The sequence below is a fragment of the Pholcus phalangioides genome, unplaced genomic scaffold, assembly GCF_987345545.1.
Source record: "Pholcus phalangioides strain wild (caught in Gottingen) unplaced genomic scaffold, Ppha-v1.0 ptg000011l_1, whole genome shotgun sequence".
NCBI classification, from domain to species: domain Eukaryota; kingdom Metazoa; phylum Arthropoda; class Arachnida; order Araneae; family Pholcidae; genus Pholcus; species Pholcus phalangioides.
Window position 1 is genome coordinate 11936640 of NW_028301604.1, and position 6000 is coordinate 11942639.

The window sequence follows — 6000 nt, forward strand, 5'->3', positions numbered from 1 at the left end:
AAATTCATTGCGACCCGCACTTTAAGCCATATATGGTGAACCCTGAACCCCCGGACAAAATGTGGACCTGAAGGTTATCTGATGTGGCTTGCCCCCAACCCAATTTTGTGAAAATGAACTAAGCGGCACATTTACAGATAGCTTAAATAACCCGTGGCACAATTCCAGAGCATTTAAGTGGCCCATAGCACATTTTCAGATCACTGAAGTAAGCCCGTCGCACATTCAAAGATCACTTAAGTAATTCGCGACACAGTTCCAGAACACTTAAACGATCCGTGGCACATTTAGAGATCCCTTGAGTGACATGTGGTACAATTTTAGAGCACTTAAACGGCCCTCAGTGCGGTTCTACATCACTCAAGTTACTCGCGGAACATTGCCAGATTATTTAAGTGATCCATGACCATGGCCCCCACAAGGGGTGGGCTGACAAAGCTCCAGCCCTGGGGCCCCGGATGATTTTCATCATTTTTTTGTTTTTCACGCTATAAATTTATCATAAAGGGGCCCCGTGGAAGATCCCAGCCTAGGAGCCCTGCTTCAGGATGTGGGGGCCATGTCCGTGGCATAATTACGGATCACTTGAGTGATGCGTTGCACAGTTCCAGAGCACTTAAGCAGCCCGGACACATTTCCTGAGCACTTGAATGATCCGTGAAACATTCAGAGATCATTAAAGTGGGCTCTGTAGGGGATTTATCAATAGGGAGAATGTTAGTTCAGGCGCCCACAATATATCCAAAGGTTTTTTTTTCGTTTTTGACGGACCGAGTAAGATGCCATTAAAAATATTTCATATTTTCATAAGGGGTGGTTGATGACATAAGCATCATCCAAACCCCCCTCCCCCCTTGTCATCAAAAGTCAGCAAATCGGGAACCCCCTCCCCCATCGATGCTGACGTAATACTTGAATGACCCTTTACCTAAGGGGCCCAGTGCGTCTCAATAGTTTCGGACACAAGAAATATTTGCCCGATTGTATATATTGGGGGTAGGAATCGCAAGGGCGTAGTGGGGGGGGGACTTGGGGGTCTGGTCCCCTTCCGAAATGACTGAAAAAAGGGAAAAAGATGGCCAAGAGAGGACCAGAGACATGTTTCCCTTCAAAACGAAGGATTTTCAGTGCGATAAGGGAAAGGGGGGGATCCTCCAAATTCTTATAATTCACAATTGCGGCTGGAAGCCTTTGTTCTGGAACTCTAGGAGGATTTTTCATCTTTCCCCTTGTATGATTTTTAGACTGAGAAATTAAAATAATATGTACCATAATAGTGAAATAAACCAATTAGTTATTCGTGGAAATGCTTGAAAAATGAAAGGGTAATGAATATAGCTGCCCGGTACTGGGCCGCGGCCCAGTACCAGGTATTGGTTGAGAAACGCTGTTTTAGACGATAACTTCATGGTGATGACGTTGTGTATCTTTTCTTTTTATTTGAAGTCATTTATGTATTTTTTTTCCTACGAATTATTCCTCACACTGCCAGAAGTCGTGAAAAATGGAAAAACAAACGTCGAACCATTTCTCCTTCCTCTTATCTCAATATACAGCATTTCATTTTACTAGGATGTTTTTTTTAATTACATGCTTGTGTCTGTATTTGTTTATTTAAACTTATGTTGAGCTTTGAATTTTAATTTTCATAATAGCACAGGAATAAACGATTCTGTAGTATGATTTTTTTTTTTTTTGCGGTACAGGCTTCAGATAACAAAGCTATGCCATTATTTCATTTATTATTATTTTTTTGTTTTATTTAACAAGTTTTATTTTCTCAGCGACTTTTTTTTTGTACTTTTTAACTACATCGATGAGACTATTGATTGATGTCTTTTAACCCTTTACACGGCATAATAGCAATAAGCGTCCTTATAATTTTCAGCAGTAAATGAGTATATAAAGTAATGAAAAGTAATGGGTATAGATCAGCTTTTTCAAAGTGTGCGTCGCTGTTTCTAGGGGCATCGTCAACCTTCATGTGGGGTGTCGTGGCGAGCTTGAGATATTGGTTTGTTTGTGCTTTGAAGAAGTTCTTTTATACGGGAAAATATCTATTAATCTATCCTGAAGAGCCGCTGACGAGTCATGAATTAGGCAAGGGAGCCGTGGTTGACAAAAGTTTGTGAACCATTGGAATAGATTGGCTCCACTGAGAGAGAGAGAGATTAACTTTACAAAATATTTAGGCTTGCCAATGCTAAAGTAAGAAGGCGAAATATCTTGTCAATGCCACTCAAAGGGTTGAGATCCGTCTGAAATCAGCGATGAAACATACTTTCTTAAGTCTATTGCTGTGACTACCGTTGTGGAATTGAGATTCTATGATGCTCATTTTATTCTCATGCTTAATGGACATATAGGGTGTATGAGAAAGTCCCTTGGACCTGAAATGGCTTGTAAACAAAAAGAGCTACAGCAATGCAACTCCTTACAAGGAAAGGGTCCCACGGATATGTCTTCAAAAATTTTAATTTTAAAAAAAAAACGCTTTCAGTGAAATATTTGAGCTATGTTCAAATGGTGATTGGTATTGCTTTAGCAACACCAGCATATATGTTCCGGCGTCCCTGTGTACACCAGTACCAGTGAGGGTATGCTCCTGATCAATTTTACCCCAATTTAACAAATAAAATTGTCAATTTCTTTCTATTTGTTAAATCAGGGTTCCACTGCAGTTTTTTTGCTGCTCTTTTACATTTTAGAATTATTTCATTTTCATTGTTAAGAAAAATCGCTCTAAAACAATTGATAGATGGTTGAGCTTTCTACGTGGCACAAATATAAATATTTATTGCAGCTGTTGAACAAAGCAAAAGTCATTCCGATGGATAACACAATTTTTTTTTTCTTTGTAAATGCGAAGGAATTTTTTCAGTTTTTAATTAACATTGTGTTATACTTTTGAAATTTTTTTTCGTACCTTAAAAAAATCTGAAGATGGCATATTTTTTACGTCACAATTCACTTACAATGTAAACAATGTGAGTTTATGATGTAATTGACATAGCAATGTTTGATAACAGAAGATTAAACTGAGAAAAAATTAAGCAAATACAATATATTACTTTTAATATATCAGGCCATCGTGGTTGAAAGTTTTTTTTTCTGTTTGAGGTTTCCTTCACATGAGTGGCAAGCATCTTTAAAAAATCTCTTACAATCTCTGGCAGGAATGGTTTGACTTGCAGGGAAAAACTCTAAAAACCAGATGGCTTAGAAAGTAATGTATTGTTTTTTAAAATGATGGCTGCAAAAGCTGTGTGTTTGAACAAATTAAACAAGTTTTTTCTCAACGAGAGAGTGTCACATCAATAATTAAGAAATTTTGCTAAGAGAAAAATTATGCCATTGCATAAATTAATTTTGATGATAGTTATATTTTTTTTTTTATAAAATTATCTTTGAAGTAAATAATGTTATAAAACATGTTGAAGAACAAAGAATTTGAAGAAACATATTAGTGCATAGTTTAAAAATGTACTACTCTTTGTTTTTCTTACCAAATTTTTTACAACTTAATTGTTTTTTTTCTCAATATTTTGTTGGTGAATTGTATTATAATGAAGATAACAGGGCATAATGATTTACAAATTTTTTTGAAAGCTTTATGTATAGTTTGAATTTTATGACCCTTTTTTAAAAATTATTAGGCTGCAACTTGCAATATATTTGGTCACCAGAATACATTTAAATACAGGGTGATTCAGAAAAGATGGGAAAAACTTTAAGAGGTGATAGTACACACCTCTGCATGCATGGTATTCTTTTTCTCCCGATAAGTTTCAACAGGAATGTCCTTTTAACATTTGCGGAGTGGCTGTTTCGAAACACGCTAGCACGTTTGTGTTTCATGTTAGACCATGCATTATTTGATGGCAATTGTTTGTATTGGTGTGTACTATCACCTTTTAAAGTTTTCCCATCTTTTCTGAATCACCCTGTATATAGGGTGTCCTGTAAGTGCTAGCACGTCCTTTATCTCATCAACCATCCATCATAGCGGTATGATTCCGATTTAAAAAATGCTTAACAGGCTTCCAAAAATTACCCTGTACCAGTTTTGAGAGTGAAAGTACGATGTGTAACAAAATAAAAAAATATACATTTTTATATGATTCCAGTGTGCTCAAGAACACAATTACAAAGTTGTTGCCCTGTCTCTCCTGATGCCAACAAAAAAAGAAATTGATATTTCTAAGTGCGTTATTCAGAGAGATTCAAATTTAAAAAATGAAGGAAATTCGGGAAAGAACAGCGTTAAATGCAAAAAAACCATTTTACCAGCAATATTTTCCTGCCTTTTCCCAAATTTCCTCCATTTTTCGAATTTGAATATCTCTGTGAATATTGCACTTGGAAACATGGAATTTTTTTTGTTAGCATCAGGAGAGATCGGGCAACAAAGCAGAGGGGGACCATATAAAAATTTGAATTTTTTATTTTGTTACACACACCATGTTTTCACTGTCAAAACTGGTACAGGGTAATTTTTGAAAGCCTGTTAAGCATTTTTTAATGTGGAATCATACTTCTACAATGGATGGTTGATGAGATAAAGGCTGTGCTAGCACTTACAGGACACCCTGTATGTATATATATATATGGTTACCGAAGCTGTGGTGGTTTTGTATTTAGATGATTGATAGTGTGGCTTCATTTCTTTCTTCTAATGGTAGATTAATTAATTTTATTCACATGCAAATGATGTGTATTGTGGTTTCTGGCATAGACAAGCACTTGTAATTTTGCGAAAATTATGAACATATATAAAGTTTTAGAGTGTCTCAGTTTATTTCAATAAAGTTTAAGTGTGATCTTTCTCAGTCTGTGTGTGTGTGCAAACTGTCACAAAATTAATTTCAACTAAAGAACGTATAAAACAAAAAGTGTGTGCTTTTTATGTGAGCTGATTTTTGAAAATTTGTTTTATGTTGAAAATGAATCTTTTGCTGAAAAGAAAAATTGTACTGTTTTAGTGTATTTTTTTTCTTAAGTGGGGGCATGTTTTATTACACGATATATTTGTGATGGTAAAAGTTTTTTTAAGGCCCATACTCAGGATTTGTACAGTACTTGAAAAAATTTTCACGCGCTCAAATTTTTTTTAAAATTATGTTGCCTATGCTTATTTCTGCCTATTTGCTTATGTTGCATCTGGCAGCAAAACACTGTGTTCAAGATATATTTTTACTCCAAAATATATTTGACTATTAAATTAATGAATGTCAATTAAAAGAAAAAAAAAGAAAAGTTGGCCATATTTCCTCGATAAAAATACGAAAAATCGCCAATTGTCACCAAAAATGATGCCAAAGGTAAGCAAAATTGCTAAAATCAGCAAAGGCAGAAAATGAAGCATCATTGCATTGAAGCAGTGGATCTAAATGAACTCTACGGGGAAAAAAATTTACATAACAAATGTGAGAGAATATTATATAGAGATGGATTCATATTTAATCATAAAATTTATAGGTTGGGGAAATGCGTAGCTTGTTTTTTAAGTACCATTTTTAAATAAAAAGAAAACAAGTTTACTTTCCTTAACAATTTTTTTTTACATGAAAGCCAATACCTCAATCTACTTTTCAACATAATTTCCACCAATATTAAGGCATTTATCGTATCCTAGTAGAAGTCTGCCCCCCCGATTTGACAACCACTGGAACACGGCCGTTTTGACATCGTCGTCGTCTTGGCGCTGACCACCCATATGCTTCTTCAAATGCAGGAACGTGGTGGTCACGGGTGCTAGATAGGGACTACGGAGGGTCGGTGATCAAGTTGTTCCCAGCGAAATGAGGCGATAAGATCTTTGATTCGGTTAGCCACGCGTGGGCGGGCATTGTCATGAAACAAAACGATGCCACGCCTTTTGTTTTTGATTACGCAACTTTCGATAATTTAAGCGTTCGGTCACAATTTCCTAGAGAACACTCATTAGAAATCGTAAAAAACGTTTGTTCTCCCTCAATTTTCCGTCAAATTTCTGCACCA